Here is a 14,284-nt window from a genome sequence, read left to right as displayed (position 1 = left end):
TTAGGAACCAAAATCTAACTACTAACAAATCCTAGTTTTGATCCATTAGAACTAATTATTTGAAATTATTATTACCTTGGAAACCCTAATGTTTACAGGTGAGGTCCTTAGTGATCAACATAGGGTTCCACAGGAGAATGATGCAATCGTTTGGCATAGGACAAATTTGCAAGCTTTGTTTAATCATTTTCCTCGCGAGCGTCGAATAATAGGTACATTATTGACTCGAAACTTTATGTTGTGATGCAAATTAAGTTCATATAACATATTTTTTTCAACATACAAATATTATACTAAATTACAAGCTTAGTCTTAATACTTTTAGATTTATATATATGTGTATGTACATGTGTGCGTGTGTATGTGTGCATGGTTGAAAATTTACAAATTTAGTATTTTCCTAGAAAGAAAATCTAATTATGCTAAACAATTCAATTGAAAATATTAATTAATTAGGGACGAAAATGAAATTCTCGGACTTTTTTGGATGTTTTTAGAGTATAAAAATCATTTAGATACAAATGTTCAAATAGGTGAATGTAGGGTTAATTTAACTTATATATATATATAAACTAAATGGTATTATAAATATGAAATTTGAAAGATTGATCACGTTTACTTTTTTTTTTTAAAAAAAAGAAGATAGATTAAGGTTTTTCAATATACTTTTGCATGTCTGTTTAGATATATAGTTTTAAATTTTCATTTCACTAATTAAATTAACTTATTAAAAGAAATTGAAACTAAATTAGTTCTTAATTCCTAATGTCTACAGGATGTTTGCTTGATGACCATGATGCAAATAGACAAGAAATTAACATTCATGACTTTTTGAGATTTTTGGTTCATCCTAATGAAAATTTAATATTTGTGGTATGTATGTATATATGTGTGTGAAACTTGAAAGAAACACATTACATTTTCTTCCACTAATGTTTATGATTAAATCTTGTTTTCTATTTATTGGTTTAAGGTTGGAAACTTCAGAAATTATAGAGTGCTTGAGGAAGAAATTGATCAATACGTCAAAGGTACCAAATTAATTTTACTTCTTTCTCTATCCATTTACAGTGAATTAATCTTGTATAACAATAAATGACAAATATAGCAATTAAATTTGGTATGTTTTTAGAGTTCAAACTATATTTTAATTTGGATTGTACTAGTTTATATTTCTCTATTATTTAGTCTAATTAAAAAGTAGTATATAGAGAGGAGAGGATAAATGAATAGAAAATAAACAACAACATCCAAAAATAAATATAAAAAAAGAAAAAGAAAAAGAAAAAATAATAACATAAGTTGTTGGAACACCCTCTTGAACTAAACCCTAAACCATAGGAACACTTCCAATCATGGAAAGAAGCCATCATCGTGTTCGTGGGTGGGTCACACCATCGAGGTTGGAGCAATAGTTGAAGCGGTCGTCATCGAGGTTTGTGGCCTAAAGGAAGCTCACCATCGTTGGGTCTACCCTAAAATAAGAGAGGGGATGTGAGAGAGAAAGAGATAGTGACGTGAGAGAGGAAGAAAGCCAAAGGAAGTACATTATGGTGACCGCTAGGTGTAGGCTAATGAAAGTTATGAAACCCTAATTTTAATTCTTTAATTTTATTGGTTTGGTTTGATTTTTTACACCCCTAATAAATTGTAAACATATAACAAATAAGGTTTTTAAATAGTAATAGTCTAGTTATTAAGTGTATGCTGTAATAGTTAAAAACACCAACTATTGTAACTGAGATAGTTGCAAACAAAGTAGCATGTCCAAAATGTTATCAGATTCAGCACATTGCAAAAAAAATTGTAAATTTAGTAAAATTGAGATCCAACTCCCGAAGTCTATTGCCGATGGACTATTACCGAAAAAGAGTCTTCTTTCATTGATAAAATTTTCTATAGTTGTTTTTTGTAAATGTTGTTACGTACACATATCCTTATTAGTCGTGAAAATGTTCGAGGCTCTAAACCTGAGGTGAATTAAACAAACTATAAATGTTGTTAGCTTTTAAAATGTTTAAGTAATCCTATATAATATCATTTTTTTTTTTTCCTTTTCATTTTGTAGTTTCGGATATTGGAACACCAACAAATTTGTGTGTGAAGTTCATTTGTCAAGAATGTCAACGAAGGTGGAACCTTATTTAAAATTCAATATATCTTTTTGATGGCTATCACCTCCTTTTGTTTCAATAAACATCTAATAAGTCCAATATTCGTTTTGGATGACCATATCTAGTGTGTTAATCATGTGGTTCTCAAATTTAACTTCTTTACTTGAATAAAATGTTTAGTTAATTCACATTTTTTCATTATACTTATATTTTCAAATCTATTAATTATGTTTTACTACCATTTGGAAGAAGCTTTTTTTTCTCTCTCTAGTTTGTAGTTCTTAAATGATATATTTATTAGTATAAATAATTAATGTGTATTTCATATTTAGACTCGTGTAACTTAATCTAACAAATTAAGATCCAAGATTATTTAATATACCTTGTACAATGTGTGTAGACATACAACTAAATCATGTTCAAGTGATAATCTAAAAGATCTATAGTCACTACAACAAAACCTACTTACTATGACAGTTGTATATATTCAAAATTGGAAAGAAGAAAGAAAAAAAATGTCGCATTTTTTGCGAGAAAAGACTTTTTTCAGATTCGAAAAATTTATGACAGATTTTAACCGTCATAAATCTATGACAATTTTTAAATGTCATTAAATATAAATAATAAAATTATATTTTATTAAAAATTATTAATATATATTTCCCTCCTTAATTTCCCTCCAACTTTTTATTAAAAATTATTAAAATATAAACTTACTTTTATTTCTTCTTTCTCCTTATCATCTTCACGATAGAACCCAAATAATCCAACCTCAACCCATTCTTCTCCATTTCCATGAACTTTCTTCTCAACGACGGATACCCACGGCGACATCAAATCTAAACTTTTGGAAGACAACAACCCACACTCTTTTTAAAGATTTTGAAGACAGGTTAGTGTTTAATACTTTTCACTTTTGTGTCTTTCCCTTTTCTTATTTTAATTAGTAGGGTGTAAGAATGGAACAAAGCCATTTGTGAATAGTTTCTCACATTTTCATTCACCCCCTCCCTCATATATATGTGACCTATTTCTCTGATTGTTTCCTCATAAAATCTGAATAACCATATTGTTTACGGTAGATCAAGGAATCTTTGAAAGTTAGACAATGAGCGTTTAGTGGGGAAAAATTTTGAGTACAGAAGGGGTTTGTGAAAATGTCTAAGAGAGAAAAATAGTGTTTTTTAGGATGTGGATTGTGGCACTATTTTATACAATTTATTTTCCAAGCATATTTTGACTATGGAACTAGAAATGGACTTTTGGAATCCAACCCATTTACATTGCTAGTGGAAGAAAATAATGTGCAAACTCATGAAGTATAACTAATGGTTTGTTAATCTTTACATTTGTCTAGTGATGTTTTGACTAAGTTGTTTTAATTCACCTTATAGGGATGAAATTCATGGAGGAATCCATAGACTTAGTGTCTTTTTTTATCTTGTGAAACATGGTTATTTTTAAAATATTGTGCATAATACATTCTCAATAAATGTGCGTTCAATTGAAAATGAAAGTGGAACGGATTTGTGATTATCATTGTTGTTTTTAGATGACAGAGTTATATGCTCTTTAGAATCTAAAATTTGAATTTAATTGTCTCGTGCAAAATATAAGTTGAATTATTGTTTATATGGTTTTTTTTTCCTCTAAAAAAAGAAATGGTGAACTATTCTCTCACATTATTTTGGTAAAAATGAAGAGGATTTTGAAAGGTCTGTTTTAGGGAAATAAATTGGGAGTTTTTTCTCAACTAATATTAGTTCATTGATTGGGAAGAAAACTATGAGTAAAGGGTTTGTATTGTGATTCATATAAAATAAAGAAGAATAAGAGTGATCATTATGGTTATTATTGTTCTTCATTCCAAATTCATCATCTTGAAAAGTTTGAATATTATCTCTAATTGTGGTCACCATTTTTATGATGTGATTTTGTTCTGTACTTGATGTTGCTTCAATCAAATCATTCATCTCAATTTGTTTCCTCTTCTCAACAATTTCGCTCTTGGAAGATTCAATTCTTCCTTCCACAAACTACAAAATGTGAAAGCTAATTTATGTGAGATTTTTTTTTGCCAAGAAAAATTGATATTGATGCACCTTTTGACAGCCGTTATATTTTTTAAATTTGAGCTTAATTTTTACATTTTTTTAACAAAAAACTTAGAGTAGGTCTGCTAAGAGGGACTGGTAGGTATACTTAGACATCTCAATTAGATTAACACATCTATCATTACCCCTTTCGTACCTAAACCCAATAGACTATATATCATTGGCACAAAAGATTAATTACCAAAGCGTTCATTGGCACAAGTAGTGAGAAATAAAACCAACAAAGGCGAAAACATTGTGGTATCTGATTATGAACCTTGTAAATTTTGATCTTTTGCAAATATTCATTTATTTTTCCTTAGGAAAAGGTCTGAAAATATTGAACCCATAGTTGGAAAATGGGTTTCATACCTTAATAGGGAGAAGAAGTTGGATTCACTTGTAGGTTGATGTCCTTTTGCTCCACATGTTCCTAGAGGACTGTACATATATGACAATGTTGGAAGTGGTAAGTTTTGACTATGATAAAATTTTATGTAACAAGCTTGAATATTTGTTATCAATTCATAGGGGATTTATGTTTATAATCTGACTATCGCTCTCATTTATGCTTATAATCTTAGAATCAATTTAATTTTGATTTACTGAATTAATTGCTAATAATCTAGGGAAGACAATGCTTATGGACATGGTTTTCAATGCTATTGAAGAAATTGTTAAACATAGAAAAATGTACCAATTTCATGAGGTGAGACATTATTCTAGTTTAGAAGATTAGAAACACAGGAACATACAGGAAAAACTAGAAAAGAGTTTTTCTAGTTACACCATAGCAAGGGAGTAGCGAAGGTATGAAGGGGATGCAAAAAAACTTCCTAATAATTCTCAAACCAATGATTAAATTTCTCTTTTTTATTTAATGATATTGGGCGGAGCTATGTAAAATAATTACTCCTATTATGATTTTCCAATAACTTTTCCTTTCTAGGAAACACTAGAAAAGCGTTGAAGAACCAGATCTATTGAAAAACAATATCACAGGTGAGATTTTTGTATTTAAAACAAATTAAATATGTACTTACATAAAAAAGTATTATCTCTCTCCCTTTTTGACGTGTTTGTATGACTACAATTATCCACAGTAACTCATCATGCTTTCCTAAATATTGTTTGTTGTTTTGTTGATTCATTTAAGGTTAAATTTTATACTTTATAGGGTTATTCTCTTGTTTGCTGATTAGACACTACTACTATTTGCAACAAAAAATTATACATTAAACTTTGGAGTATGTTAGGGATTGTATCTGACCATGGTAACACAAATATCCTTGCATTTGAATGACTTTGGAGTATTGTTATTATTGACTTATCTTATGAGTTATGCTTTAATTGTGCATAAATGGATTCTACTTTGGAAAATGAACTGGAAAAAGAAGTTGATTACTAAGAGATTCTTATTTTGATTGTGAACTATTAGAATGTTTGGTAATTTTAGGTTTACGTGAATTGCAGAGCAGAAATAAACAATAGCTTTCGTAAATCAAAGTTAGTTTGGATGAGGCTGAAGTTTTGGATTGTTTAAAAAGCATATTGTTTTGTCTTGATGTATATATATTTTGTTTATTTTATTGTTCTTTAAAAAAAACCTAAAAACTATTAGTTTTTTCCCTAAAAAATGGTTATTAAAAATTGATTATCAATCCATCACATTGAATAATTTGTTTGTGTAGTGTAAAAATAAGGTTGAAATTGAATTTTTTTGCGGTTTACTAACTATAGGAAGGAATGATTTAATTACTAACTTTTAGAAAGAAAGCTAGTGTCAATTACTGTTAAGTTAAAGTCCCTTCCTTTGTCTATGTTTATATAACAAAAAATAAGTATTAACTCATTAGGAAAAAGTACTTATCAAATTATTTTTGTAGACCTTTATATAACAAAAAAATTAGGTTGAAATCGTAGAATGTTGGTTCTCTCAATAGACATTGGCTTGAAATGTGAAAACTTGAATGTTGGTTCTCTCTATAAAGATTGCTAGTTCTCGCTCTATTTTCAATTGGACAGGAAAACTTAAAACAAACTATGTTGATGCTTGTTGTATTTTTGTTTTTTCTGCACCTTCAAATTTTATATGTTCTAAGGCATGCTTCTGTATTTAGGTTGATGAAAACTTTAAATCAATTTCTCCAATGACGTCTTATTTATTTATTTTGGTTTTGAAATTGCAATATGTTACTACACTAATAGCATGAATCTAAAATGTTAGTAGACTATTGTATATGATATTATGGCCGCTTTTAGTATCAAACTTTCTCCAAATTTCAAGACCAGGTAAGTGATATATAGTAGGCAATTTTTCTTGTAGTGGTATATCATTTCTTTACCTTGTCCATTTTAACTGTTTTTGTTTACTTGTGAATTGATTTGCTTAGATAATATTCTTTAATCATACTCTAAATGAGATTTTGTATTCTTACTAGGTTTAGAAGAATCTATTGAATCAGTGAAGCCAACGTGAAGTAACGGATTGATATAGGACTTTTTGTATGGTTGGTAAAAAAATATTGGTTTCAGTGTACTGATTTTAGGCTTGTTGATACCTAAAGATGTTAATGTTTATTCTTTTTGTATGTAAACTTCCTTTTAACAAAAAATGGTTATTAATCAATGTTTGTACGAATATTATAAAGTGTATTATAACGTATATATATTAAAGTGTTGACTCTTTGTTTTCATATGGGTGTGAAGTATTAGAACATTATTGTAATGGGAAAGCGACAAAAATAACAGGGAAAAATGTAGTAATTGAGGAATATACGACATGGAAAAATGTCATAACATACATATTCGTGACATTTTTTAACCGTCGTCAATAGCGAAACAATGACATTTAATTTTCTAAAAAAACTGTCATGATTGACATATATTTGACAGAGAAAATTGTCATAAAATACGAATTCGGGACATTTTTAAACTGTCGTCAATTTTGAAAAGATGACATTTATTTTTTAAAAAACTGTCACGATTGACATATCCTTGACATTTAAAAAATGTCATAATAAACGAATTTGCGATATTCTTTTAACTGTCGTTAATACGCAAATGATGATAGTTATTTGTTGTCATAATATAAAATATGACAGTTATTTGTTGTCATAAAATAGTAATTAATGACATTTATTTTCTGTCATGAAAAATCTTATTGCGACAGTTTCTGAAAACTGTCATGAGATTTTATTCGTGACAGAAAATAACTGTCGTCGTAGACCATTTTTATTGTAGTGAGTATACAAATAAGGTTGGGTACCTTATCTTGGATCACTATGAATATGGGTGTAACTTCAACCCAAATAGCTCAACTACCCAACCCATATATATAGGTTGGGTTGAAAATTTTGGTTTTTTCGAGTTTGATTGGGTCTTGGATTGGAGGTTGAAAATTTTGATTACAATCCATCCTAAACTCGAATTAGTAAAATATATAGAGAAATTTCCATAAAAAAAAAAACACCTACTATTTTTTAAAGATATTCCAGGTTTGTTTTCCTTTCCACCTTCCTACTTTTCGACAAATTTTCTTTTCCTTTTCCTTTTCCTCTTTTGCAATTTTTCTTTTATTTTTTTTTTCAAATTATTATTTTGTTCAAGATCATGTACCAAATATAAAAAATCTTGGTGCACGATCTTGAACAAAAATGGTTGGGATATTGGTACAAAATTATTGGAAAAATACCAAAAATCTAACAGAACTAATTCTGAAAGATCGTGTAGCCAAATCTAAAAGATCCAAATCTGAAAGATCGTGTAGCCAAATCTAAAAGCTTTCGGCTATGGTTGTTCGACAGGTGTAGAGCCAAATTCTTTGATTGAATGTGTCTCAATTTTGCAATTACCTATTTCAATTGAATTGCATCTTTTGGACGTTGAAATAGATTTTAAATTTTGCAGGCATGAGGTGGAGCTTCCCATTAATGGCCAATTTTCTAATCTTTATGTTTTTGCGAGAAATTTTTTATGTAGCATATGTTATTTCAACTACAATGTACTTGAGGTTCAGGTAAATAATTGTACTTTTTATATTGGATAGGGGCATTTGAGGAATTGTTTTATTTATTTATTTTTCTAATTTTTATGTGTTGCTATTATAACAATTTAAAATTATTTTTTGCTGTTTTCTCAAAGTAAAACTCATAATTTGCTATTCTTCTTGAGAGCCCTAAAAAAAAGACTATACAACCCAACCCAACTTGTTTACACCCCTAACTATGAATACGACCCACTTTGTAAATGTTACAAACAATTGGATCCAAATTGTTCATGAAGAGACATGTGAGTGGGATATGCAATACTGAGAATTTTTATAAGATTGGATCACAAAATATATAATATCTCTTTGTAACACCATTGATTGAAGAGATTAGTATTCCAAAATGATAACCATATATAACTTGATTTCAATCTTGAGAGTGACTCAACTCGGAGACTCAATATGTCTATCATTTTAAGGACAAAACCAAATAGAGGAGTTGGGGACATAGCTATCGTCACACCCCTCCCAGATTATCTTTTAAACATAGGAAGAGGTGTGAAGACAACAAATATCATATCTCTTATGACACTTATCGTCCAAACTAATCCTGCATTTCGTGAAAATTTTCTACATTTTCTCAAAATATTACCATACAAGCACCATTTAAAACTAAGTACAAATGTTTTTCATTCCTAATTCAATTCATATTTATCTCAAAGTGTGTTTAATCTAGTGGGCCAATCATGTAGACACTTACATAATTTTATCAACGTTCAACTTCAAAGATGTGACAAATGTCACTTTAGTAGCACCTGAATCCCTAATGAGGAAGAACATTTTGAGTTGAATAAAGGAAAAAATGGACATGCGCAGTGGAATACGAATCAATTTTACTAATTGTTTATAATCCTATTAGAAATTAACATGCTTCTCCCTAACTAAACTAAATTAGGGTTTAATAGTAATAGAGATTATGTCTTCGTAGCTCTCGATTGCTCATAATCTTTGCATGAACACAAATAAAACCACCACTAGTGTTGACCCGCTATTCTTCAAATTTAGAACTAAGTTGTGGGACCCAAAGAGTGAAGGAGTTGAAAGAGAGAGATGGAAAAAAAAAGGAGGAATGTCACAATTTTTGGACAAAAAATTCTTTGATGAATTAATGTAGAAAGTAAAATAATCAAAGGCCAACAAATTTTCAACATTTGAAATTGCCCTCTTTAAATAAGGGTTGCATGTAATAACTCACCAAAGTCCAACACCTTACAATCCATTATCTCTTAGTGGGCTTTAGTGGGCTAAGTGTACATCATATCTAACCACTTATCCCACTAAGTATAAACCCCAATTCCCTTAGATATCAAGTGATAAAGAATAAATGAAGATTGAGTTCAAAGATAAAATGGAGGGAAGGAAAAGGAAAGAAGGAAAGAAGTTCAAATTTTGGCTTTTAGTCTTATAAGACTAGGCGTATTAGGTGTCAAGAACCTCCAAAGGACATGTCCTAGGCAACCAAAGAGTGGTGTGAGGTGTTAGGCTTTGAGCATAGTTTGGGTGACCAACCATGTCAAGAAAAATTCTCTTCGCTTTGAAGTTCCTTGAGTTCGACCCTGCAATTACCAGGAAACTTCTCTTCGCTTATACTTGGACGAAGAGGGGGGAGCTTGCATGACAATATTTTTATCTTGAATATTAATGCATGATTAGAAATGCAAATTTTATCGCATAATCCAAATCCCCCACTCAACAGTTGGTACTTTTATAGCTAATAATGATAATCTCCAAAAGAGTACTTGAGAAAATCTAAGCATGAAATAATACGAAGCAAGTTTTTGGCGTTGTTGCCGAGGAATTTCTAAAGTTTTCTCACTTAACTAATTCATGTGCTAAATCATGCAAAAGTTCAATTTTAGTTGAATCATGTACTTTAGTCGAAAAGTCTACGAACAAGTTTATGAGTGCAGGCGAACAACTTGAATTCCAACTTGACCTTGAGATTGAGCAAACATTTTAGAAGTATCATAGACAACGACAAAGGCAGAATCAAACCAACATGGAGAATCCAAATAACAACCCTGTCAACCAACAACAAGCCCCATATCATAACCCTACTTATCCCGCCCATGATCTAGATCGCTCCATCAAATCATATGCATAACCAAGCCTTTACGATTTCAACTCAGGCATAACATCTCTCATGTTTGGGGAAAATTCTCAATTTGAGATCAAACCAGTGATGCTTCAAATGATTTAGAATGCGGGACAATTTGAAGGACACACATGTGAGGACCCTCATGAGCATATACAAAATTTATATTTCATATGTGCGTCGTTTAATATGCAGAAATATCACGCTATGAACTACATTTAGCTTTATTCCCGCTTACCTTATGCAATGAAGCCAAATAATGGGCAAATTCTTTAGAAGAAGGGGAAGTTACAACTTGGGATAGTCTGATTGAAAAGTTTATGAAAAATTTCTTCCAACCCATTGAAAATGCGAAAAGAAGGTAGGACCTGATGACCTTCAAGTAGAGGGATAGCGAGAATCTAATTGACATGTGGAGAAGGTTCAAGCGAATAAACAAGGGATGTCCTCATCATAGCATTCTGGGATGTTTCTTGATAGAACAATTCTATTTTAGGTTAAGTAGAGTTACACAACAATCTATAGACGTTGTGTTTACACGTGGGATCATTGAATTATCCTATAACCAAATTAAAAAACAGTTGGATGCCACGACCAACAACAGTCAAGAATGGAGGGATGACGACTTTGACTCGTAAAATGAAAACAAAGGAAATAGAAGAGAGTGTGGAAGAATAGAAGAAGGATTCGATAGAAATGCTATGGTAGCATTGCAAAGTCAAGTTACTGAAGTGAACAAACTCTTACAGTCCATGGCTCTATTGGAAGTCAATGCTGCTGGGAGTTCTCTTCAAATAGTACATCAGACAGCTGAGTTGGGTTTTGTAGAATGTGGTGGACCGTATAACACAGACACATGCCCCATATGTAAGAAGACAGTTTCTTATGTGAAACATGACCCATATTCCAAAAATTACAATGAGGGTTGGAGAGACCATCCAAACTTTAGCTTGAGGGGTCAGAAGCAAAATGCACCACAATGATAAGGCGATCGATTAAACTATAGGGGCGAGGTGTCTGGCTACTGCCCAAGGAAATATCATGAATGGCCACAACAACCAATTCAACACCTGAACCATCACATACTTAACCAATCACATTCTTCATCATCTTCATTGCCATCAATGGAATCTCTATTTCAAGAATATATGCAGAGGAATGATGCCCTTTTGCAAAGCCAAGCTGCATCTATTAAAAATCTAGAGTTACAAATGGGACAAATAGCCAACGATATATCTAGGCAACCGAAAGGAACCCTCCCTAGCAACACAGAAATACCAATTCAAGGAGGGAGCTCAGGAAAAGAAAAGTGTCAAGCAGTGACACTATAAAGCGAAAGGAACTTATCCATCCGCGAACCCAAGTCTGAACGTACCTATGCTGCTGAGATTGATAGCTTAAGTAATAATTCTCATCCTTAAACTTGTCTTTAAATAATGATAATTCTTCCTTGCAGAATAAAAATGTGTCACACGAGGAAGTGGAGCATTTGAGGTGAGAAGAGCAACGCCGCAAAGCGTCTAACGAGGCAACGAGCTCCAATCCTTTACCACCCCCTCCATTTTCTGGTCGCCTAAGAAGAAAGACAACGAACAAAAATTCGATAAGTTCTTGAACATGTTGAAGCAGTTGCACATCAACATCCCATTTATTGATGCATTAGAGCAGATGCCAACTTATGTCCAGTTTCTAAAGGACATCTTGGCAAGGAAGCAAAAAATTAATGATCTAGAAACAGTAGCTCTATCACAAACAACAAGCGATATCTTCAAAGAAGGGGTGCCAGCAAAGATGACAGATCTTGCAAGTATTAATTTAATGCCTTTGTCTATCTTCAAGAAATTAGAGATAGGGGACGTACAACCAACGCTAATGAGGCTCGAGTTCGCGAATAGATCCATTGCCAATCCAGAGGGTAAAATCGAAGATGTTTTGACAAAAGTGGACAAATTATTGTTTCTACAAACTTCGTCATTTTGGACTACAAAGTTGATTGAGAGGTACCATTATTTTAAAGCGGCCATTCCTTGCAACAGGCCATGCACTCATAGATGTCCACCAAGGGGAAATGACCATGCGCATGAACAAAGAGGAAATAAAATTTAATATTATCAACGCGATAGAATTTCCCATTAATGTTGAGAACTGTAGTGCAACAAAGGTCCTTGGTTCAGACTATTGCAAGGAAGAGGTATATCAAAAGTTGTTTAGCATTGAAGAATTCTTTAAGGATGAGCCAAGTTTGCTTGAAGAAGTGAATGTCATAACTGACAAAAAGAAGTTTGAACCTTTGGTCGTGCAAAACAAAGGTGAAAATGAAACAAAGCCATCAATTGAAGAACCACCAGAACTAGAGCTCAAGTCGTTGTCGCACCACTTGCAATATGCATTTCTAGGAGAAAATGACATTGTACCTATCATTATCTCCACATAGCTAAGTGGCCTCGAAGAAAGAACCTTATTGAACAGCTTAAACGCCACAAGAAGGCGAGAGGATGGACCATTTATGATATCCAAGGGATAAGCCCATCTTATTGCATGCATAAGATTAGGCTGGAAGAGGGACAAACAAGTACCATTCAATTTTAGAGAAGGTTAAATCTTGCAATGAAGGAGGTTATAAAATAGAAAATGATTAAATGGCTTGACGTATGACGTAGGAGTCATTTATCCTATGTAGATAGTGAATGAGTCAGCTTAGTCCAATGCGTCCCAAAGAAAGGTGGGATGACTGTTGCGAAGAATCATAAGAACGAATTAATACCAACACGAACAATCACGGGGTGGAGGATATGCATGAATTACTGCAAGTTGAATGCGATCACCAAGAAGGACCACTTTCCATTACCTTTCATTGACCAAATGTTGGATCGGCTTGCAGAAAAAGAATATTATTATTTTCTAGATGGTTATTCTGGTTATAACCAAATTACAATAGCACCTGAGGATCAACACAAGACAACATTTACATGTCCTTATGATACATTTTGATTTTGCAGGATGCCATTTGCCCTATGTCGCCAGAAACATTTAAGAGGTGTATGATGGCTATTTTCTCGAGCTTATCTTGAAGAGATCAATTGAGATATTCATGGATGATTACTTGATATTTGGCAAACCTGTCAAAGAATGTCTCAACAGTTTGGAGGAAGTACTTGAGAAGTGTGACGAGACACAACTCGTTTTAAACTGGAAGAAGTGTCACTTCATGGTAAAAGAAGGAATTGCGCTTGGACACAAAATCTCGAACGCAGGACCAAAAGTAGATCTCTCAAAGTTTGATGTAGTTAGCAAGCTGCTACGGCCTTGTAATGTTAAGCCATTGAGAAACTTCCTAGGCCACACTAGGTTTTATAAAAGATTCATTTGTGGGTTTTCCCAAACTGCCAAGCCATTGAGTAATCTGTTATGTGCATATCAACCCTTTATTTTTTATGACAAGTGCAACCAAGCGTTTCAGGCTATCAAAGACGCATTGACCTCAACGTCTACCTCATCGTGCCAGATTGGTGTCAACCATTTGAACTCATGTGTAATGCGAGTGATGTAGCTGTAGGGCTATGCTGGGTCAAAAGAAGAATAAAGTGATCCATCCAATTTACTACGCGAGAAAAACTCTCAATGAAGCATAGGAAATATATACCACCATCGAGAGGAATTACTAGCAGTAGTTTTTAGTTGAGAAGTTCAGAAGTTATATCATTGGCTCCAAAGTTATGGTGGAATCTAATCATTCTGCAATCAGATATCTCATGGTGAAAAGGGATGACAAACCACAGTTAATAAGATGGATTTTATTACTCCAAGAGTTTGATGTGGAGATCATAATCCGCAAGGGCACAGAGAACCAAATGTCAGATCACTTATCTTGTCTCAAGAATGCAGAATTTCAATGCGAAAAGAAAGATATTGAAGAAAGATTCCCAGATGAGCA

General features: G+C 32.4%; 1 long non-coding RNA gene across 2 annotated transcripts; it reads left to right on the top strand.

The window, feature by feature from the left end:
• Positions 1–2,845: 2,845 nt before the first annotated feature.
• Positions 2,846–6,903, top strand: LOC105435408. 2 transcript variants are annotated; one of them, XR_004216465.1, is made up of 3 exons: positions 2,846–3,006; positions 4,837–5,209; positions 6,649–6,903. It is a non-coding gene; the product is annotated as an uncharacterized LOC105435408 (long non-coding RNA). The 2 variants fall into 2 exon arrangements; XR_969410.2 differs by having other exon boundaries at positions 4,531–5,209.
• Positions 6,904–14,284: the final 7,381 nt, after the last annotated feature.

This window comes from Cucumis sativus, chromosome 5, assembly GCF_000004075.3.
Source record: "Cucumis sativus cultivar 9930 chromosome 5, Cucumber_9930_V3, whole genome shotgun sequence".
NCBI classification, from domain to species: Eukaryota; Viridiplantae; Streptophyta; class Magnoliopsida; order Cucurbitales; family Cucurbitaceae; genus Cucumis; species Cucumis sativus.
This window is presented reverse-complemented; position numbering and strand designations above follow the sequence as displayed.